At 48.8% G+C, this 23,442-nt stretch overlaps 3 long non-coding RNA genes across 6 annotated transcripts; 2 read left to right on the top strand and 1 right to left on the bottom strand.

The window, feature by feature from the left end:
* The first annotated feature begins 178 nt into the window (after positions 1–178).
* LOC141409482 (uncharacterized) lies at positions 179–4,390 on the top strand. Its single transcript, XR_012430414.1, has 3 exons — positions 179–393; positions 1,666–2,107; positions 2,613–4,390. It is a non-coding gene; the product is annotated as an uncharacterized lncRNA (long non-coding RNA).
* LOC141409484 (uncharacterized) lies at positions 3,786–23,403 on the bottom strand. Of its 4 annotated transcripts, XR_012430419.1 has the most exons (7): positions 22,608–23,403; positions 22,219–22,333; positions 21,741–21,873; positions 7,827–7,952; positions 7,225–7,383; positions 6,006–6,062; positions 3,786–4,358 (listed from the first exon to the last, which is right to left on the bottom strand). It is a non-coding gene; the product is annotated as an uncharacterized lncRNA (long non-coding RNA). The 4 variants fall into 4 exon arrangements; XR_012430417.1 differs by having other exon boundaries at positions 3,786–6,062; positions 7,225–7,443; XR_012430418.1 differs by having other exon boundaries at positions 3,786–6,062.
* On the top strand, positions 7,883–14,759 carry LOC141409491 (uncharacterized). The gene is made up of 2 exons (XR_012430429.1): positions 7,883–8,557; positions 8,866–14,759. It is a non-coding gene; the product is annotated as an uncharacterized lncRNA (long non-coding RNA).
* Positions 23,404–23,442: the final 39 nt, after the last annotated feature.

Below are 23,442 nucleotides of genomic sequence, written 5' to 3'. Positions count from 1 at the left end.
CTCCGTCAGGCATCGTCTACCTTCGTCACTCTCCGTCACTCTCCGTCACTCTCCGTCAGGCATCGTCTACCTTCGTCACTCTCCGTCGCTCTCCGTCACTCTCCGTTCATTCTCCGTCACTCTCCGTCATTCTCCGTCAGGCATCGTCTACCTTCGTCACTCTCCGTCGCTCTCCGTCACTCTCCGGCTGCTCCCTTCCCCGCACGCCGGCTGCAGAAAGCCTCATGGCCTTTGCCTGCTGTAGCCCTTCTCCGTCCCTCTCCGGTGCTGCTGTCTCTGTGAGTCCCGGGTGATTTCTGCTCGGCCCGTGACTCTGTCTTCCTCCCTTCGCTTCTGGGAGAGTGGCCTGACCCCTCCCGAGACGCCTCTCCCCGCTACCCGGCCTGACGGATGGTGAGGAGCGGGGGTCTGGGGGTGGTCCCGTGGGGAGGAGCGGGGGTCTGGGGGTGGTCCCGAGGGGAGGAGCTGGGGGTCTGGGGGTGGTCCCGAGGGGAGAAGCGGGGGTCTGGGGGTGGTCCCGAGGGGAGGAGCGGGGGTCTGGGGGTGGTCCCTAGGGGAGAAGCGGGGGTCTGGGGGTGGTCCCGTGGGGAGGAGCGGGGGTCTGGGGGTGGTCCCGAGGGGAGGAGCTGGGGGTCTGGGGGTGGTCCCGAGGGGAGAAGCGGGGGTCTGGGGGTGGTCCCGAGGGGAGGAGCTGGGGGTCTGGGGGTGGTCCCGAGGGGAGGAGCTGGGGGTCTGGGGGTGGTCCCGAGGGGATGAGCTGGGGGTCTGGGGGTGGTCCCGAGGGGAGGAGCTGGGGGGTCTGGGGGTGGTCCCGAGGGGAGGAGCTGGGGGTCTGGGGGTGGTCCCGAGGGGAGGAGCGGGGGTCTGGGGGTGGTCCCGAGGGGAGAAGCGGGGGGTCTGGGGGTGGTCCCGAGGGGAGGAGCTGGGGGTCTGGGGGTGGACCCGAGGGGAGGAGCTGGGGGGTCTGGGGGTGGTCCCGAGGGGAGGAGCGGGGGTCTGGGGGTGGTCCCGAGGGGAGAAGCGGGGGGTCTGGGGGTGGTCCCGAGGGGAGGAGCTGGGGGTCTGGGGGTGGTCCAGAGGGGAGAAGCAGGTGTCTGGGGGTGGTCCCGAGGGGAGGAGCTGGGGATCTGGGGGTGGTCCCAAGGGGAGAAGCGGGGGTCTGGGGGTGGTCCCGAGGGGAGGAGCAGGGAGTCTGGGGGTGGTCCCGAGGGGAGAAGCGGGGATCTGGGGGTGGTCCCGAGGGGAGGAGCTGGGGGTCTGGGGGTGGTCCCGAGGGGAGAAGCGGGGATCTGGGGGTGGTCCCGAGGGGAGGAGCTGGGGGTTCTGGGGGTGGTCCCGAGGGAAGGAGCTGGGGGTTCTGGGGGTGGTCCCAAGGGGAGGAGCGGGGGTCTGGGGATGGTCCCGAGCGGAGGAGCGGGGGTCTGGGTGTGCTTTGCATGGGGTCTCCCTGTGGTCCGGAGGGTGGAGCAGGGTGTCTGGGGCTGGTACTTATGAGAGGGACAGGGCTGTTTCTGTTTTTGGTCCGTTTCCCATCTGTCCTCGTGATCCGGACAGGTGGGGCATAATGGGAGGGTCAAGGTGAGGGGAAGAAAGGCGTGGCGGCCTGGTCCCGAGGGGCAGGAAAGGGGTTCGTGGTGCGGTTCTGACGTGTGACCCCATCCACAGGAGAATGGACACCTCAGACTCTCCCATCCCTGGCCATTGGCGTGGCCCAGGAGCTGCCTTCCCTGGCTGTGCTCGAGGCTCACTGGAGGGAACTTCGTTTTCATTGTGGGAAATTTTTAAAAAGTCTCTTACAGATCTCAGTGAGTTCAAAGCCGCCCGTGCGCAGACGTAGGTCCGTTCTTCGCCTAGCTTCACTCTAGCCTGCCGAAAGGAAATGGTAATAGAGCTGGAAAAGGTGTCCTGGGGTTGATTAGAGGATTTTCCGTTTCATCTTGGAAAGGGATATTGACGGGAGGCCAGAACTTCTAGATCCTCTTCAATTTCAAGAAATACTTTAAAGCCTGGACAATATCGGGAGGCCTTATCTCTACAAAATAAAAATGGAAAAATCAGCTGGGTGCGATGGCACACTCCTGTGGTCCCACCTTCTCTGGAGGATGAGGTGGGAAGATCACGAGCTTGGGAGGCTGAGGCTGCAGTTAGCTGTGATCGTGCCAGTGTACTGCAGCCTGGGTGACAGAGCAAGACGCTGAAAAAAAAAAAAAAAAAAGGGAAGGAGGGAGGGAGGGAGAGAGGAAGGAAGGAAGTAAACAAATGGCTCAGGCTCAGAGAGCTGTGTGTGGCCCCCAGCTCCCACCCCCACCAAAGGGCCTGCAAACCCACAGGGGGGCAGGTTGTCTTTAGCTGGAACCACAGGGACGGGGGGCCCTGAACTGTAGGGGTTGGGGTTAGGGTTAGGCTTTGAGGTTTGGGGTTATAGAATATAGATGGGTTTGGTCCTGGGAAAATTCCAGGTCTGGGTTTTGTGGTCGGGGGTTGGTCTCCAGTGAGATGCGACATGTTTACAGGGTTTGTGAGGTATGTACAGATATGTACGGTGCTGTTGTTGGAATGTGTTCTCCAGATTTCATGTGTTGGCAATTTTGTGTTCTTTTTTTTTTTTTGAGATGGTGTCTCGCCCTGGCATCTGTCACCCAGGCTGGAGTGCAATAGCGTGATCTCGGCTCACTGCAGCCTCTGCCTCCCAGGTTCAAGCCATTCTCGTACCTCAGCCTCCCAGTGGCTGGCATTGTAGCAGGACAAGCCAGAGACAAAATTCCTCAGACACCAGGTTAAAGAAGGAAGGGCTGTATTCGGCCAGGAGCACTGACAGACTTGCATCTTAAGAGCTGAGCTCCCCAAAAAGGAAATTCCTGGTGCTTTTAAGGGCTTACGACTCTAAGGGGTTCACGTGAAAGCATTGTGATAGCTTAAGCAAGTGCGGGGAACGTGACGGGGGGCTGCATGCATCAGATAACAGACCAGAGAGTTTTACGGTGCTTCCTCATATGATGTCTGGAATTTACAGATAACACAAGTAGGTTAGGTCAGGGGTTAATATTATTATTATTATTTTCAACCACCAGGGCTGGGTGGTGGCCTCATGTTCGTTTAGCTATTTATCTTACTTCTGTATTTTTTTTTAAACGTTTTGCTTTCTCCCTTTTTCCTTGTTTTATAAACTAGGAAAGTGGGGGTGGGGAAGGGCAGGGCAGCAGGAGAACTGGTGGTCTCCTTCCTGAGGATTACAGGCACCAGCCTCATTCCTGGCTATTTATTTATTTTTGTATTTTTAGTGGAGATGGGGTTTCACCATGTTGGCCAGGCTGGTCTTGAACTCCTGACCTCAGGTGATCACCCCCCCTCGGTCTCTCAAAGTGCTGGGATTAAAGGGACGAGCCACCGGGCCTGGCCATGTGTTGGCAACTTAATCCCCAAATTCACGTGCTGATTGGAGATGTGGCCTTTGGGAGATACTTAGGATTACATACGGTCATTAGGGTGGGTCCCCAGTATTGGGACTGGTGGCTTTATGAGACAAGGAAGAGAGACTGGAGTGGACACACACACTGTCGCCCTCCCCTCCCCCGCCATGAGTGGACACGCTCTCCCTCCCCTTCCCCGCCCGCACACTCTCGCCCTCCCCTCCTGTGCCATGAGTGGACACGCCGTCCCACCCCCACCACCATGTGCCGCCCTCACGGGACTGGGATGCTCTGGTCCTTCCCAGCCGCTAGAACTGGAAGAAATACGTTTGGTTTATGATCTGCTCTGTGGTGTTCTGTTACAGCAACAGAAAATGGACTAAGACACATGGTTTATAGGTTTTCGGTTTGGGGTTTTTAGGGTGTGGGTAGGAGTACCAGGCAGGGGTTAGGGAATAGGGTTAGTGTCAGTTTTAGGGTTGGGGGGAGGCAAAAGAGGCCACGGTCAGAATCAGAGCCAAGACTGGCTCAGAGCTTAGTATCCGGAGCCACCTCGTTGTAGCCTCCGTCGCCTCCTCCAATCTCAAACAATTCCACAGCTTCGAAAACCTCAAGTAAGGGCTTCCTGGAACGTGTCCACTGTAACCACCAGGTTTTCCTGTATGTTCTTTACACCCTGTAACCCTGTTACCTAGAACACTTCCCAGCAATCTTTAAGTTCTTCACCAGCACTCTGAGTACATCCAAAAGGCCAAGATGCTTCTTCAGGGGCGAATGTCACTGCTTTTTACAGAAGAACGCAAAAGGCAGGTTTGCAACTCTAAGTCTTTCTGCAAATGATGAAGCGTGTTACCTACTTCACTCGTTGCTGTGATGCATTTTCAGTTCTAGGTTCTCTTGGTTTTTGTTGTTGTTTTTTCTGTGTGAACTCGACATCACTCACTCACTCTGAACGACAGAATAAAAGACATTGGTCATCATATCATATTTGGAAGGACAATCACAGCCATGAGACACAAAGCACTCGCAGCCCTGGGCCCAGGCCCCTGTCACACGCAGCTGTCACGGCCTGAATGGTCCTGAATGGGCCGTGTGCACCGCGGGGCCCCCACGCCAGGAGACCCCAAACTGCACCCGAACAGGCTTAAGCTGAGTGTGGCCTCCATGCCCGGGTTTGCCCTGATGCCCTGAGCCCACGTGGTGTACGGCCAACTCCTCTTTCTCCGCCCCTGACTGGCCCTTGCTTTGCAGACACGCTTGTCTGCGTAGGGCCTGGTCTTCGTTCTGTGGGAAGGACTGACTTGCAGGAGAGGACAGGCAGGAGGAGGAGCAGAGCGGGGCACCCGTCTGCCCTGCCCAGCCCCTCTGGTGGCCTCGGGCACTGCACACTGACTTCGCAAACCCCCGCTCTGCTTCTGGGCTGCAGGCAGGTAACAATGAGGTCTCCAAGCTACTGCCCCGACTGAGCCTCTCAGCCACCCCTCCTGTCCCGTGACAGCCCTTCCCTCTCCAGCCCTGGCCTCCCGATTGTTCCTCCTGGAGCCAGCGTTGTAGTTGAACATTTGGGTGGGGGTGGCGACCTGCCCAGGAGCATACCCCAGTCAGGTGGGGCAGCCTCAGACACAGCCCCCAGCCCCCTGTCGCCATAGACCCAGTTTCCAGGCACTCAGGGCACAGTGGCCCGAGAACCCATAGCTGGGGAAAGGTCTCTCATGACGGGGCTCAGCTCCATCCCCAAACTACAGCCCCACCCTGGGGTGTCTGTGGTGATGGCAAACCAACCACAGATTTTGGGGGTACGACTGCTCACTTTGCCATGATATCTCCTCCCACGTGCCCCCGGCCTGGTGAGCAGACTGGTGGAGAGGGGAGGCCTGAGTCCTAGGGGTGGGTGGGCTGCAGGCAGAGCTGGGGCTGGATGGACGGTGAGTGGTGAGATCTCAAGATACAGAAGGGGCTCCTGCCAGGCACTGGGTCAACAGGGACCAGGGCGACAGAGACGGGACTCCCTAGCTGAGAAAGACCTTTGTCTACAAAATGTTGGCACCAGGACCTAACAATGAAAACAATAAGATAAATAACAGTACAAAAAGGCAATCAGCAGAGCAGCTCAAGGCACTGGAACAAGGACTTGTGTGACCCAGAGACAGCAGATCTCAAAGATAGAAGATGCAGGTCCCCAAATCCCCACAGGGGAACTGGGTTTCAGACCAGAAACTCACGTAGGGGGCTGTCCCGGGTCCCTAAAGCCCCACATGTGATAGCAGCTTCTGTTACTTAAGCCACACATCCTCCTTCTCTTCCCACAAGATCAGAACTTCCTGGGGGTTGAGGAGCCTCACACCCATCTCAGATTCCCTCTCCCTACTCCTCCCACCCAGGTGTCCTCACAGGACTGGGCTCTGAGCAGAAGGCTGGGTGGGACCCTGGGGGAGGATCCGGAAGGAGGCAGCTCTTCCTGGTCCAGGTGTGGGGCCTGCCTGTGGATGGCTGGAGCCCGTTGTTTTGGGCAGGAGGTGGCTGCAGGGCGGAGGCTGCTGGAGGGAGGGCTGGGGGCAGAACGTCGGAGGCAGGGCCCGAGATGGGCTCACTCACCGGCTGTGGCCATCGTGCTTTGGCGTGTGTGGCTCCTCTGCCTCCTATCTTGAGCTCCTGTTGTGTTGGGTTAGGGTCAGGGTCAGGGTCAGGATCGGGGTTAGGGGTTACGGTCAGGGTCGGGGTCAGGGGTTAAGGGTTAGGGTCGGGGTTAAGGGTCAGGGTCGAAGTTAGGGTCAGGGTCAGGATCGGGGTTAGGGGTTACGGTCAGGGTCGGGGTTAGGGGTTATGGTCAGGGTCGGGGTTAGGGTCAGGGTCGGGGTTAGGGTTGCTAGGGTCAGGATGGGGGTTGGGTTAGGGTTGGGGTCAGGGTCAGGGCCAGGGTCGGGGTCGGGGTCAGGGTCAGGGTCAGGGCCAGGGTCAGGGTCTGGGTCAGGGTTAGGGTTAGGGGTGGGACAGGGCGTCATCCCTCAGCTCACCTGAGACAAACACCTATATGATTGCTTCCTCTGCCCTGTGTAAAATGCAGCTTCACTGAGCCACACTAAGGAGTAAGTCACTATTCCTCTACCCCCACTCACAAGTCAATTGTGTATTCACCGAAAGGCTTATGAAAGACTCAAAACAAGGCCGGGCGCGGTGGCTCACGCTTGTAATCCCAGCACTTTGGGAGGCCGAGGCGGGCGGATCACAAGGTCAGGAGATCGAGACCACGGTGAAACCCCGCCTCTACTAAAAATACAAAAAAATTAGCCGGGCGCGGTGGCGGGCGCCTGTAGTCCCAGCTACTCAGAAGGCTGAGGCCGGAGAGACTGCGTCTCAAAAAAAAAAAAAAAAAAAAAAGACTCAAAACAATGCAATCCTTTGTCTCTTGTCCACCTATAACCTGGAAGGCCCCCACCTTTGTGTTTTCCTGCCTTTCCAGATGGAACCGTTGTACACCTTACACCTACTGACTGATGTCTTATGTCTCCTTAAAATGTACAAAAATGTATAAAAGCAAGCTGCGCCCCAAGTACCTGGGGCACATGCTGTCAGGATCTCCTGAGGCTGTCACAGCACGTCCTTAACCCTGGGAAAGTAAACTTTCTAAAAGGATTGAGACCTGTCTCAGATACGTTGGGTTCATACTCTCAGTTGTGAACTCCAAGTATATCAACACCTGTCGATGGGTTCAGTGAGGGGCCTACTGTGTGTGACTTCAGTGGGGACTGGAACTGCATCTGTGACAACTTCCTGCCCCACAGTGCCCCTCCAAAACAGGAAAGTGAGCGCATACCTACTCCACATACGCAGGTAGTTCTGCCGCTGGCGAGACCGCAGCATCCTCTCCACCCACTGCCTGTGTCTCAGCTCCGAGGCAATGGTGACCTGACCAGACACGTGGTGACACTGCTTGCTGATGCTTTGGAGCACAACCAGCACTTCCAGCACAATCCTGGGACAGAAGAGGGTAGGAAAGCGTGTGCTGCAGAGCTCACGGAGCAGCTGGGGCCACCTGCAAACAGAGCCAGACTTGGAGCAGGCATTGTGATCCTCACCTGTACCTCACTCTCCTTCTGTACCTGCAAGGCTGCGGCTTTCTGGGAGCCAGAACTAGCTGCGTATCACTGGTGGGTCTGCAGGGACAACCGTGACATACGGCAAGTGTTAATTAAATACACTGAATTGTGGCAAACAGAATGTGACATTCACAGCCTCATCAGATGTGCCACGCTTGCACAGAGATTGTCAAAACTGATCTCATAATTCCTCTTGGAGTAGTAACAGTGGGATTCTAAGACTACTTTATAAAATCTAAAACATAGAAAATGTCTAAGTTTGCTATGCTAATCTGCAGAATCAATGTTTCAACAGTTGTCAGGATGTCCTGGAACTTACGTCTCAGTAGGAAGATGATCCAAGTCCTTTAGAACACAATGATTCTCAGGCACATGGTGATACAGCTCATCCGTCATTTTTGTAATTAAAGAGTGGCTGGCATTTGTTTCAGAATTATCTTCTAATCTGAAAAATAGAAAATATTTAAAGATACATGACAATTAAAGTGCCCACATTAGTGCCCATGCACAATAATGGTTAATGGTTCACTGAGCAGCAACCTGACTGTGAATCTTAGTTTCCCCAAATATAAAATGTAAAAAGCCACCATCACGGGACAGTGGAGAAAGAAACGATGCCCTATGCCAAAAGCAAAGTCCAATGATGACTGATGACGAGACGACGAACCACCTGCGTATTCCTCCTGCTGAACAAGTATGTCTGCTGTTGTCTACGATTCCAGAATGCATGCCTCCATCCCCACTTCTCTCCTGAGCTTCAGACCCATCTTTCTTTCTGCCTACTCAGTAGTTCTCATGGACGCCATTGTCTACCCCCACAAAACCTGCCCCTCGTTCCATGTTCAGTCTCCACCAGGGCCCCAGGCCAGCTGGAAGATCGCGTTCAGCATCACTTGCAGCTCCTCACAGCCACCAAGGCCCAGAAATTCCTCCTTCCCCTTTTATCTTCCAACAGCCTCGCTAAAGAAGAAGTGCTGCTGAAACTAACAGTACCAGACAAGCTTGATGTCAGCCAGGCCCCAGGATGCCACGTACCTGACTGCTTCCCAAGTGAGTTCTTCGGGGAAAGGCAGCAGAGCCCAAACCCTGATACTCTCCTCACAGCTCAGCACCTGGGATGAAATGTTTTATTGACTTTGTAGATTTCACGGTAACTTCCTAGAAAATCTGTTTTTAGATTGTTATGGATGTTACATCACTCTCTAGAAAATATGTATCTATAAAATTATTACAAATTCTAAACATTTTAAAACCAGAGGGCGGTGTCAGTTCTTCAGTACAGATGGGGGAAGGCTGGGGAAACCACCAGGGGATTGGTAGGGAGTGAACGTCTGGGGTGGCTATGACCATATCCACAGGTTCTTTCGACACCTGCCATTGAGAGGGAGGACCCCACCAAATCTGCACGAGCTCTGGTGACTGGCCTGGAACCAGCAGAACACAGCACGTGTGAAGATCCTGCACGTTATGCAAAGCCATGTCAGAGGGGCAGGTGCCTTTCCAGTTCAGGCCGCGCTCGGGGTGCAGCTGCTGTCACCTTGAGACTGTCCCTGCAGGACCCCCATGAGGCCTCTGGCCAACTTCCAGTCTTCTCAGGCGCAACATCCACGAAGCCCTGGGGGACCACAGCCGTCCACACCCAGGCCAGGCCACAGGACAGATCCCTCGGCAGATGCTCCCCATTTCTAACCCACTAGCACATGAGCAAGTCAAACATGGCTGCTGACACCACGGAGCGTGAGTGGTCTCAACAGCAGAAATAACCGAAGCCCAGGATGCTAAGCTGCCTGAATACCTGTGAGATGCCAGGAGGGGGACAGGAAGTGGTAAGGACCCAAATAACCACTGTGGGGCACAGGAGAGGATGGTCTGGAGCCTCAGCAGCTCTGGTTGGAAGACAAAGGCTGCCTTCTTGAAGCTCCTCTTCCTTCCTAAATCTTCCCTCCTCCCTACCTGCCCACCTCTACCTTCCTAAGGGCTTGCACTTGGAAAGCACGGCCATCGCCACTGGTAAAGCTGATCTGCGGCGCCAACGGGGAATGGCATCTGGCCAGTGCAGCCCGATGCTCTGCCTCCAAGCCACACCTCCAGGAGGCTGTTTTCCCAACTTCACTGCTGACAACCCCCTTCTGACAGTATTTTCCTTAAGGCATTCTCAAGGGGGCCTCCGACTTCTCAAGGCACCATTTCTTTAAAGCGCCTTTGCAAATCTCTCCTGACCCGCTGTGTGTTGATTTTACAGCTTCCTTTTAGAGGTAGTCTCATTTATGAATTTTCACCTGCACAGCTGTCACGATGCTTATATTCTTGGTGACGGTCTTTTTCATCCCCTTGCACTACCCTTGTATCCTCCCGTATGTAGAACAAAGCACCTTCGCTGATTGCCAAACTGGAACTTCCTGGCAGAAATGCTTAAAAAATTGTTTGTTTCAGTAAGTTAACAAAAGCTAGTCCGTGTAGGAGAAGAAAAACTGACATTACTCACCACTGACAAATAAAAACTGCTCCCAGCTCTGCGTTACTGCCTACAGCAATAAAAGCCTGGCAGGGGATTCAGCAAAAACACTTCCCAGTGCTCATCCATTTAGCACTAAAAACCTCAGTGCCATCAGCACTGCATTACTTTCAACAGCGAGACACGGAACTTGAGGCTCAGAAGACTAAGCAACCAGGCCAGGGCCACAGCAAGCACCATGCTGGCTAGAAAGCTGGATCTGCCCAACTCAAAGTCTGACTCAGCAGTCAAACTGCACCCTTCCAGCATCTCTGCAAAAGACAGGTGGTTTCAGAGACGTACACATCCCTCCCAGCACCCTGCATTCGGCATACCTGTTTTTTAGGCTGAAAAACCGGATGGCAGCGAGAACCTTCTTCAAGACTAATCAACAATTCTACTGCTGCTTTTTCCTAGTTTAGAGAAAACAGTGGCTACTATCGTGTTTGGGTAGACTTAGTTTTCTTCTATTGAACTGTAGGCCAATTAGAGTCCCCATTTCTCATTATCTTTCTTCAAATAATTTTTTGCAGCTAGAAAAGCAAACCCTTCACTAAAGTAGGTTTCACATGGCAAGGAAATCACAGCAAATAAAATGATTTTAAATGGAGGCCAATGGCCGGGCGCGGTGGCTCACGCCTGTAATCCCAGCACTTTGGGAGGCCGAGGCGGGCGGATCACAAGGTCAGGAGATCGAGACCACGGTGAAACCACGTCTCTACTAAAAATACAAAAAATTAGCCGGGCGCAGTGGCGGGCGCCTGTAGTCCCAGCTACTCAGGAGGCTGAGGCAGGAGAATGGCGTAAACCCAGGAGGCGGAGCTTGCAGTGAGCCGAGATCGCGCCACTGCACTCCAGCCTGGGCGACAGAGCGAGACTCCGTCTCAAAAAAAACAAACAAACAAACAAATAAATGGAGGCCATTAACAATAATAGATCACAAATGCCACACCCACCCTCTGTGCACAAAACTGGAGATGAATAAGAAAAAAAGGATTCCAAACAATTGGAAATTTAACTAGGAAATAGTTACTTAAACACTAAAAAACAATACAACTAAAGAAAAATCACATAATCATTTAATTGCTAAGCACATACATATTTTTACAAGCATAAAAATTACATTATTTGAAGCTGATATAACCACATAACTTAAAAATCCAAGTCAGTCAACTAAAACCTATGAGAAACAAAGTCAGTGAATTGATAGTTGACAAATTTAAAAATCTGTAACTACCTACAATTCTTTTTTCTTTTTTCTTTTTTTTTCTTTTTTTTTTTTGAGACAGAGTCTTACTCTTTTTGCCCAGGCTGGAGTGCACTGGTGCGATCTCAGCTCACTGCAACCTCTGCCTCCCAGGTTCAAGTGATTCTGCAGCTTCAGCCTCCTGAGTAGCTGGGATTACAGGCACCCACCACCACGTCTGGCTATTTTTTTTGTATTTTTATTAGAGACGGGGTTTCACCACGTTTGGCCACACTGGTCTTGAACTCCTGACCTCAGGTGAACCACCTGCCTCGGCCTCCCAAAGTGCTGGGATTGGCCGGGCGCGGTGGCTCAAGCCTGTAATCCCAGCACTTTGGGAGGCCGAGACGGGCGGATCACAAGGTCAGGAGATCGAGACCATCCTGGTTAACACGGTGAAACCCCGTCTCTACTAAAAAATACAAAAAACTAGCCGGGCGAGGTGGCGGGCACCTGTAGTCCCAGCTACTCGGGAGGCTGAGCCAGGAGAATGGCGTAAACCCAGGAGGCGGAGCTTGCAGTGAGCTGAGATCTGGCCACTGCACTCCAGCCTGGGCAACAGAGCTAGACTCCGTCTCAAAAAAAAAAAAAAAAAAAAAAAAAAAAAAGTGCTGGGATTACAGGTGTTAGCCACTGCACTCGGCCCGCTACCTACAATTCTTAAAAGCACAAAACAAACAACTCAAGTAGCTAGATGTTAACTACGGAAGAAATGTGCTGGCCTTCCCTTCACTCAGATGTGTGAGAGCCTGGAGTGCACCAGGGAGTGTGCTGGGCGGAACACGGGAGGCACACACATGTGCCTGCACGGGTGATGTCCCCACAGGGCAGACCCACACGCAGCATATGTGTGCCACTGCAGAGCAGCGTATGTATCCCACTGCAGAGCGGCGTATGTGTGCCACTGCAGAGCAGCCTACATATCCCACTGCAGAGCAGTGTATGTGTGCCACTGCAGAGCAGCGTATATATCCCACTGCAGAGCGGCGTATGTGTGCCACTGCAGAGCACCTGGCTTCTGTTCCAAGACGTGAACCCATCTGAGGGCTTCTGAGGAGAGGATGACATGTTGGGGAAGGATCAGTCTGGCTGCTGTGTTATGACAAGGGGAAGGGCTCGCAGAAGTCGGTGGGCAGACCAGTCAGTGCCAGCGACATTCCAGGGAGGGACCAAGGCGGTATGGCCAGGTGGTGGCACAGGAGGGACAGGAAGAAGCAGATGTGGAACATATTTCTTTTTTTTTTCTTTTACATTTTTTGAGACGGAGTCTTGCTCTGTCATTCAGGCTGGAAAGCAGTGGCACAATCTCGGTTCACTATAACATCTGCTTTCCGTGTTCAAGCTATTCTCAAGACTACAGGCACCCACCACCATGCCCAGCTAGTTTTTGTATTTTTATTAGAGACAGGGTTTCACCATGTTGGCCAGGCTGGTCTCGAACTTCTGACCTCAGGTGATCCACCTGCCTTGACCTCCCAAAGTTCTGGGATTACAGGCATGAGCCACCGTGCCCGGACTGTGGAACATATTTCTAAAACCTGTTCCAAGGACGTAGTATGAAGAGAGGAGAGGAATCTGAGGCTTCCAACCTGAGCAGCCACCTGGGAGGCTGGAGGTGCCACGTAGATGGAAGGACTTGAGGAATGAAGATAGGGAGATACTGTGTCCCTGAATAAGCTTCAATATTGTGAAAAATGTCAATTATCCCTAACTCAATCCATGAGGTGTTCTTATTTGTTTTTGGGGTTTTATGTTTGTCCAAGTTTACACAGAATAATAACTATTAATTTTTTTTAAAGTAAAGCTAGACTCTGTACCTTACTCTCAAGATGAAATAAATTCCAGTTGGATCCAAAGACGTAAATGGAAAATAAAGAAAAAATAGGTAGGACACGTTGGCTCATGCCTGTAATCCCAGCACTTTGGGAGGCTGAGGCGGGTGGAACATAAGGTCAGGAGTTCAAGACCAGTCTGACCAACATGATGATACCCCACCTCTATTAAAAATACAAAAAAACTAGCCGGGCGTGGTTGCAGGCACCTGTAATCCCAGCTACTCGGGAGGCTGAGGCAGAGAACTGCTCGAACCCAGGAGGCAGAGGTTGCAGTGAGCTGAGATTGTGCTACTGCACTCCAGCCTGGGTGAGAGAGTGAGACTTTGTCTCAAAAAAAAAAAAAAAAAAAGAAAAGAAAAGAAAAAATAGAAGTACCAGAGAAAATGTATACCTATATTTTTAATTTTGAAAAGCAAAGATTCTTTTCAGAATGACTCCAAATGTGAAGCCAGAGAAAAGAAAAATCAAAACCTATGAACAAATAACAAAGCAATATGTATACAAATAAGGCTAATGAACCAGTGGGAAAAATGAAACTGAAATAAATGGAGAAAATACATTAATAGGCAATTAATGAAATAATTGTAAACATCTAGTAAACATAAAAAAAGAATGAAAATAAAAACATAATCTTGGCTGGATATGATAGCTCGTGCCTGTGGTCCCAGCTACTCGGGAGGCTGAGGCAAGAGGATGGCTTGAGCCCAGGAGGTCGAGGCTATCATCAGCCACGACTGCACCACTGCACTCTAGCCTGGGCGACAGAGCGAGACCCTGTCTCATAAAAAAAAATAAATAAATAAATAAAAGAAAAGAATTTAAAAAACCTTATTGATATCTTTTGTCTTAGAACTTTACTTTAAGAGTATTTACATAAGTGCCCAAATGAACAAAGATGTTCATTTCAGCATAATAATTAGGAATTTTCTACATCAGGAACATTACAACTCATCCATCAATGAAGGACTGCTTAGGTAAATAATAACATATTGATAAAATGGAATATCAAACAGCTGACAAAAAGAATAAGGCAGAACAAAGATGCCCAAAACACACTGTTAATGAAAAATGCTAGCTATGAAACACAACGTACCTTCCTACGAACTCACTTTGGTACACTCATAGCAAAAATGAGCAACACTGCCTAATTATTAACAGTAGTTATTTCTGGGAGATGGAATTCTTGAGGGCTGTTACTTTTCACTTTAGTTTTTCTATTTCTAGTAATTTTTCTTTGAACATTTAAACATTTTAAAAATAACTGTCAAATGTATAATCTGAAAAAAGATTAAAATGTCAATAACAAATATTCTAACCTAAATTATTTGCTTTGAAATAATAAAAGAATTAGTTTATTGATGATGCAAATATCCTACCCCATCGATACAGCAAACATCTGTAAAAATTTCCTAATATTTGGTTAATCCTGTTTTATAATTTGCTCTTTGATTTTCAATACTTAGCTGCTGTTACATACAAAAGCAAATGTGTTTTTAAGAAACAAGTTAAATTATTTTAGCTAAGATTAATATTGATTGATCTGTGATAGAGAATATAAACTTATGTGTAATCCAGTCACTTTTTTTTCTGATGGAGGATACCGTAACTCAGATATACTAAAAGATGATTAATAGTTAATTACATTTGAAAAATAAACTATATCCTTTCATAGCTGAATGAGTTAATCTAATTAATGATTTTCTTCCCTGTAAATTACCTTAAAAACTGATAGTAGACCTTCATCAACAGATCTGAGTAACAGTACAACAGAAAATGCAAGCAACTGATTAGTTGTTTCTTTTGAAAATTCATGTAAGTTGATCTCCCCGTGGCTTAAATGATCTCTTATGCGGGGACCCTCCTGATGGTTCAGGAAATCCCAGAGAAATTCCTTCCAGAAATTAAACAGAGAAAATGTTTTGTTAGTATCCGCAGCAGAGAGCCGTGCCTGGTGTTGCTAACAGAAGGAAAGAATGAATCCATCAAGTCCTCTGAAGCCCTGGGTGGGACCCTGCTAGGGAGAGCTGTTCTCCTACACCCACGGGACAGAAAAGGGAGCTGGAGAGACTGTGGGGGAAGGCAGAGCTGCCCAGGTGGTACTGGAGTCTCATCAAATTCCAGTCTTTCTTGTTTTCACAAGGCGTGCCTCACAATATCGCAGTTGGTTGTACACTCCCTGCAGTACAAAGAATACTATTCTCTTCTCTTCCTTTAGCTCTTGAGAACAATATCACATGGCGGGGGACACGCCGTGCACTATTGGAAGTAATATCATTCTCTCTTTTTCTGGATAGTAGGAACAATATCTCAGGCGGGATGGACAACCCCTGTGATATTGAGAGTAATATCATCCTCTCCCAACGAAGATATTAGGAACCATATCACAGGGGGCGTGTACACTTCTTCGATATTGGTAGCGATATCATCCTCTCCTCCCTGGGTATAGGAAACAATGTGACAGGCGGGGTGGACACCCCCCACGTCTTGGGGAGTAATTTCCCTCCCTGGATATTAGGATCCACGGTGGACACACAGTGTGTTTACGATTCTGAGAGTAATATCATCTCCCCGTCTAGACATTACGAACAGTATCAAAGACGGGTGTACACCCTCTGCAATATAGGGAGGAATATCATCCTCTCCCCGCCTGAATATTAGGAACAATATCAAAGGAGTGTTTATGACCCCTGCGATATTGGGAGTAATATCATCCTCTCCCAGGTAGAAATTAGGAACAGCATCACCAGGGGCGTGTACACCCCTGCGATATTGAAAGTCGTATCATCCTCTCCCCTCTTGGATCATGGGAACAACATCCCTGGGGGGTGTACACTTTCTGTGATATTGGGAGTAACATCATCTTCTGTGCCTTGGAATATTCAGGATAATATCACAGGGGGAGGGGGCGTGTACATCTTCTGCAATATTGGGAATATTATCCTCTCTACCCGCGCAAATTCGGAAAGATATCACAGAGTGGGTGTTCACCTCCTGCAGTATGGGGATTAATACCGTCTTCTCCCCTTCGGGATATCAGGAAGACTATCACACAGGGGTGTACAGTGTCTGCGATACTGGGAGTAATATCAGCCTCTCGGCCTTGAGATATTGAGAAGAATGTCACAGGGTGGATGTACATCCCCTGCCATATTTGGAGTAATATCAACCGCTCCCCTCCATGGATATTTGGAACAGTATCCCAGGCTGGGTGTACGCCTCCTGCTCGACGGGGAGTAATATCATCCTCTCCCTCCCAGGATATTAATTACAATATCACTGGGCGGGTGAACACAGCCTGCAAATTATTATCATCCTCTCCCCCTCCGGATACTAGGAACAATATCGCAGAAGAGCTGTGCCCTCCCTGTGATATTGGGAGTAATATAATACACACTTTCCATGAATATTAGGAGCAGTATCACCGGGTGGCTGTCCATTCATTGCTATGTTTGGAGTCATGTGATACTCTACCCCCGTTTATATTAGGATCAGTGTCACGTGGTGAGTGTAAACCTACTGCGATATTAAAACTAAAATCATGCTCTCCGTCCCTGGATATTAGGAACAGCATCACAGGTAGGTGTACACCCCCTGTGGTATTAGGAGTAATAATATAATTAATTATTAAACATCAATGATTGATTTTAATAATTATCAATGATACTATTAATTAATAGGAATCCATTTATTAATTATGGATAATTATTTTAAATATATGATTATGCATACTTAAAATTAATTATTAACATTAATCACGTTTAACAATATTATTAGTTCTTAATATTAATTATTATTTTATTACCAGCATCACTTAGTATTGATTTAAGTAACATTATTGCTGATATCATTATTTTATTATTAACAGTGATATTACTATTAATTATTAATACTAATCATTAACATTTTTAACCAGTATTAATTTTTACTATCTTTATTGTGATTATTAACATCGATGATTACTCTTAATTTTTCTTATATTTATTAATATTAATAATTAATAGACTTGTTCCTGATATCTGGTGGGGAGAGGATATTACTCCCAATATCGAAGAAAGTATACACCCCTCTATGATGTTATTCCTAATAGCCAGGGGGTAGAGGATGACATTATTGAAACTATCGCAGTGGGTGTACAACCCTTCGGTCATCTCGTTCCTTATATCCTGAGTGGGAGAGGATGATAGGACTCCAAATATCGCAGAGGGCGTAGTCCTCCCCCGTGATATTGTCCCTAACATCCAAAGGTGGAAAGGATGACATTTCTTCCAATTTCGCAGGGGGTGTACACCACCCCTGCGATATGGTTCCTAATATCCAGGAGGCGAGAGGATGATATTAGTTTCAATATTGCAGGAGGTGTACACTCCCTAGTGATATTGTTCTTAATATCCAGGGATGGAGAGGACTATATCACTCCCAATAGAGCAGGGGGTGTACAACCTTCTGTGACATTGTTCCTAATAGCCAGCGGGGGAGAGGAAGATATTACCCCCAATATCACAAGGGGGTGTATACCTTATATCCTGGAAGGGAGACGATGATACTAGTGGCAATATCGTAGGGAGTGTACACACCCACTGTGATATTGTTCCGAATATCCAGAGAAAGAGAAAATGATATGACTCCCAATATCACAGGAGGTGTACATCCTCCTGTGATATTGTTTCTTATATTCAGGGGGAGAGGATGATATTACTCTCAATATCACAGGAGTTGTACACACCTCCTGCGGTATTGTTCTTAGTATCCCGAAGGGGAGAGCATAACATTACTCTCAATATGGCAGGGGGTGTACACCTCCTTTGTAATATTGTTCTGAATATCCATGATGGGAGAGGATGATATGACTCCCAATATCACAAGAAGTGTACAGCCGAGGCCGGGCGCGGTGGCTCATGCCTCTCATCCCAGCACTTTGGGAGGCCAAGACGGGCGGATCACGAGGTCAAGAGATCGAGACCATCCTGGCTAACACGGTGAAACCGCGTCTCTACTAAAAAATACAAAAAACTAGCTGGGCGAGGTGGTGGGCGCCTGTAGTCCCAGCTACTCGGGAGGCTGAGGCAGGAGAATGGCGTAAACCCAGGAGGCGGAGCTTGCAGTGAGCCGAGATCCCGCCACTGCACTCCAGCCTGGGCGACAGAGTTAGACTCCGTCTCAAAAAAAAAAAAAAAAAAAAAAAAAAAAAAAAAAAAGAAGTGTACAGCTGCCTGTGATATAGTTCCTAACATCTAGGTGGGGAGAGGATGATATTACTGCCCATATCACACAAATTGTAAAACCACTTCAATATTTTGCCTACAATCCTGAGGGGAGAGGGTGATATTGCTCCAAATATCGAAGAAAGCTTACACCCCCCATGACACTATGCCCAATATCCACGTTGGAAGACGAAGACATTACACCCAATATCGCAGGGGATGTACACCCACCTTGGGATATTGTTCCTTATATCGAGAGGGGGAGAAGATGCTATTGCTCCCAATAACACAGGGGCTGCAGAGGTACACCCCTCCTGTGATATTGTTCTTAATATCCTAGGGAAGAGAGGAGGATACTACACCCAATATCTCAGGGTGTGTACACCCACCCAGTGATATTGTTCTTAATGTACTCCACCTCCCACCACCAGGGATATCAGTCCTAATATCCAGGGGAAAAGAGGATAACATTATGCTCAATATCGCAGGGGAGTGTACACACCCTCTGTGATGTTGTTCCTAGTATCCAAAGGTAGAGACGATGATATTACTGGCCATATCGCAGGGGGTGTACACCCTTCTATGATACTGTTTTTGACATTCAATAGGGGAGAGGACAACATTAATCCCAATATCGCAGAAGGTGTACAGACCCCGGTGATGTAGACCCTAATGTACAGGGGAAAGAGAAGAATATTGCTCTCAATATCCCAGGGGCTGTAACCACCTTGCTCCCCGTATATTGTTCCTAATATGCAGTGGGGTGGAGGCTCATAGTACTCCCAATATCCCAGAAGGTGCACACACACCTGTGATAGAGTTCCTAATATCCAGCGGGAAAGAGGCTGGTTTTACTTTTGATATCACGGTGGGTGTACACAGCCCCCAAACCCGGGGTATCGTTCCTAATATCCAGGCGGGAAGAAGATGACATGGCTAACAATATCGAAGTGGGTGGACACTTCTTGAGTGATATGGTTCCTGATATCCAGGAGGTGAGTGGATATTATTCCCAATAAAGTAGGAACCGTTCAGTCACCCTGGGATTTTGTCCTTAATAACCACAAGGGAGAGGTGATATTACTACCAATATTGCAAGGGGTGTACACGCCTCCTGTGATACTGTTTCTTATATCCAGGAAAGGAGAAGATGGTATTAGTACCAATATTGAAGGGATGGACAGCCCCCATGGGATATTGTTCTAAAGATGCAGGTTGAAAGAGGATGAGACTCCCTCCAATACAACAAGGGGTGTACACCCTGCCTGTGATATGAATCTGAAAACCTAGAAGAAGAGAGAATGACATTGCTTCCGAAAACACACGGGGTGTACACCCACCCTGTGATATTGTTCCTGTCATCTAAAGGAAGAGATGATGATACTACTACCCCTACCAGAGAAGGTACAAACCCCCCTGTGATATTGTTCCTCATAACTTGGGGGAAGAGCATGATATTACTTCCAGTATGACAGTGGCTTCACACCCAGTCTGTGATATTGTTCCTAATTTCCAGTAGGTAAAGTATGATGTTCCTGCCAAGAGAGTAGTGGGTGTACAGCCGCCCTGTGATATGTCTCTGAATATTCAGGGAAAAATAGGAAGACATTACCCCAAATCTCCGAAAAAGTGTACACCCATTGTGTGATATGGTTCCTAATATCGGGAGGTGCAGAGGATGGTAATCTTTCTCCCATCGCAGGCTGTGTACACATAACCTGTGAAATTGTTCCTAATATCATGAACAAAAGAGACTGCTAATAATGGACACACATTTCAGGGGGGAATAATTATTAAGATCCACATCGTAAAGGGGAGTAATAGCGATCCTCTCTCTCCCCCTCACTGTTACAATCCACATCGCAGGGGGTGAGAAACCCCCCATGATATGGGGAGTAATAGCATCCCCCTCTCTCCCCCTGGCCTTATATAAGGAGGCTGGCCTTATATAAGTGCCCCCCAATGCCATCGCAGGCTTTAATGTATTCACTTAAAGTTTTTTCCTCATTTAGATCTGTCATTCCCTTAATAGTTCTAATTGCTGCCTGACATTCTGTATTAGCATTTTCATGAGCAAGCAGCTGAACGATCACTTTCTTGGCATGAGAATTGGAAATAGCCTTTTGAGCCGCATCCTGCAAACGGGCGATAGAATCAGGATAAGGCTCCCTTGGACCCTGTTGAAATGTGTGAAAAGAAGGATAAGCAGTAGCAGGGTCGTGAATTTTTTCCCAGGCTCTTAGGCATGTAGTTCTGAGCTGATCAACAGCCTCATCACCCATTACCATCTGTTGATTTAGAGTACTCCATGCCTGTCCAATTCCAAGCAATTGATCAGGTGTGATATTAACGGGACGTTGGGCTTGAGCATTTCTGCCTGATTTGTTGCTTCATCCGTCCACCAGGTTTTCAATTGGAGAAATTCAGAGGGGGACAGGGTGGATCGGGCTAATGCCTCCCAATCCACACGTATTCAACGTCTGTTATAAGCCACACATTGTAACAAGGAATGAACATAAGGGGAATTTGGCCCATATTGTCCAATTGCTTGCTTTAAGTCTTTTAATATTTTAAAAGGAAATGGCTCCCAGCATGCTTGAGTAAGTTCTCTGGCATCCTCAGCTGGTGAAATAAGTACCAGAAACTGCCAAGCATTCAAATCCCCCATTTCTTGTGCCTGGCGAATGGATGCCTGGATTGTCCCTGTGCCATATTTGTATTTGGACCCGCTCGCAGCACTCCTCTACCATAACTGACAGGTGGGCAAGCCTAGATCATTCCCTCATCCTAATTGGCTGTTGGACAAGCCTGAAGCTTCCCTTCGCCATAGTTACTGGCGGGGCCTGCAACAATAGGAGCGGCAAGGCCAGTCTCAGGCTCCCCTTCCAAATATTCACGAGGCTGGCCTGGGGGTGGCCATTCCAGACCTTCCCCTAAAGGCGCAGTAGGTGGCACAGTTTCTTTTATAAGTCTCTGGAGATTAGCATACATACCTTCCCGTTTCTCACCCTTTTTTAAATGAGACTGTCATGGTTCACTTAGCTGATAATTAGACTCCTGATTATTCAACTTTCCTATGTCATCCTGAAAATCCTCCTTCTCCTCCTCAGCGTGGAAGGGCTCCAGGGCTGTTTTAATTGCAGACCACACAGGCCAAGCAGAGACGGGAATATCGCGGCCCTCTTGTTGTGCTGGTTTTAAGTCTGATCCGACCTTGTCCCAATCTTCTACATTCATGGTTCCATACTCCGGGAACCAAGGAGAATACTTGTCTACCAGGCAGAACAAAGATGTGAGATTTTTGGGTACTGACAATTACCCCTCCGCGGCGCAGTAACTGCTGCACAAGGCGTAAGTAATTAGCGAACTTACTCTCAGCTCCACCCACATTTTCCCGAGGTTTCCCTGGAATTCCCCGAGCGCCCTCCTTACCCTAGAGCTTGAAGTGAAAACCTACTCGAGAGTCCTTTGTCGGTCGTCCTCAGCTTTCCACGCTCTGGTGTTCCTTCACTGGATTATTTGTAGAGATTACGGGGAGCCCTGCGTTGGGCACCAGAGACAGCCTGGGCAACCGAGGGAGACCCCCGTTTCTACCAAAAAAAAAAAAAAAATAGCTAGGTGTGGTGTCACTCGCCTGTAATCTCAGTTACTCCATGAGAAGTCAGACAAAACCTGCCACCAGAGACTGATTTTCTTCTAAAATGCTTTCTCCAAAATATTTTTAAAACAAAAGGGGGAAATTGGAAAGGAAAATATTTTGGGCCCCGCAAATCACTAAGATAAAGGGAAAAATCAATCTGGGAACTGCTTAGGGCAAACCTGCCTCCCATTCTATTCAAAGTCATCCGCTGCTCGCTGAGAAGAATGCATATCTTATTGCCTCCTGTGGAAAGGCTCATCAGAAACTCAGAAGAATGCAACCGTTCCTCTCTCACCTGCCTGTGACCTGGAAGCCCCCTCCTGGCTTCGAGTTGACCCACTTTTGCTTCAGGTTGTACCGGATCAAACCAGTGTTCATCTTACATATGTTGATTGATGTCTCCTGTCTCCCTAAAATGTGTAAAACCGTCAGATACAGTCAGTTTCTCTTCCGACGTTCGACAAGTTAACGTTCTTGTGTTTTGTTCTCGAACTCAACTTTCTTGTTCTCCTTGTCTCCTTGCCCTTAGTTACTGTAAACAACCTTCCCCCCGTCAGTTCTAATCAATAACTCACATCTGTTCCCTTGGTTACCTGCTCTGCACCCATTTCTCCCTTTCAAACCACACATCCCACCTGTAACTCACGACTCCCTTCCCCCTTCCTTATTTGGGAAAGTATTCACAAATAGCCAACGGGGTCAGTTTAGATCTTGAGGTCTGGCCCCAGCCCATGCCAGAGGTAGGGATTGCATTAGGAATAAAAACCCCTGCTTTCCTTTGTTCCGTGTGCTCTTGCGATTGTGATTGATGCGAGCAGCACGCTTCCGCAGAGGTAAATTGCGTTGCTGAGAAAACTTTTGCTTAAGTGCTGGTTTCACTTTGCGTCACCGAGCATTTATCTCCAACAAAACCAAGCTGTGCTCTGACCACCTTGGGCAACTGTCATCAGGACATCCTGAGGCTGTGTCATGCACAAGCATCCCCAACCTTGGCAAAATAAACTTTCTAAATACTCTTTTCCCCAAATGCTCAGGGAGACTGATTTGAATAATCATAAAACTCCGAGGGTGCACTCCAGCCTGGGCGACAGAGCAAGACTCTGTTTCAGAAATAATACAATAAAATGAAATAAAATAAAATAAAAATCAAATCTCCGGTCTCCCGCACAGCCGACTCTGCGTGAATTACTCCTTCTCTATTGCTATTCCCCCCTGTCTTGAGAAACCGGCTCTGTCTAGGTAGCGGGCAAGGTGAACCCACTGGGCAGTTACAGAATTGCCATTATATTGCTTGCAATTTTATATCTTATTACGCAAAATAGCTATAATCTTGTATACAAGGTTAAATGCGAATGTGCTCCTTGCCTGGTCAGATCCCAGCGCAGGAAGGACGCACCCCCTATAAACCGCTAGGCCAAAACGGTCATTCTGGCCTCATCCAGCCTCACGTGAGATCGCAATCTCCTGTCACTCAGGGCCTGAGGGGGCGGGGCCTAAAGCCCCATACAATCAGGGACGC

Source organism: Macaca fascicularis, chromosome Y (assembly GCF_037993035.2).
Source record: "Macaca fascicularis isolate 582-1 chromosome Y, T2T-MFA8v1.1".
Taxonomy (NCBI): Eukaryota; Metazoa; Chordata; class Mammalia; order Primates; family Cercopithecidae; genus Macaca; species Macaca fascicularis.
This window is presented reverse-complemented; position numbering and strand designations above follow the sequence as displayed.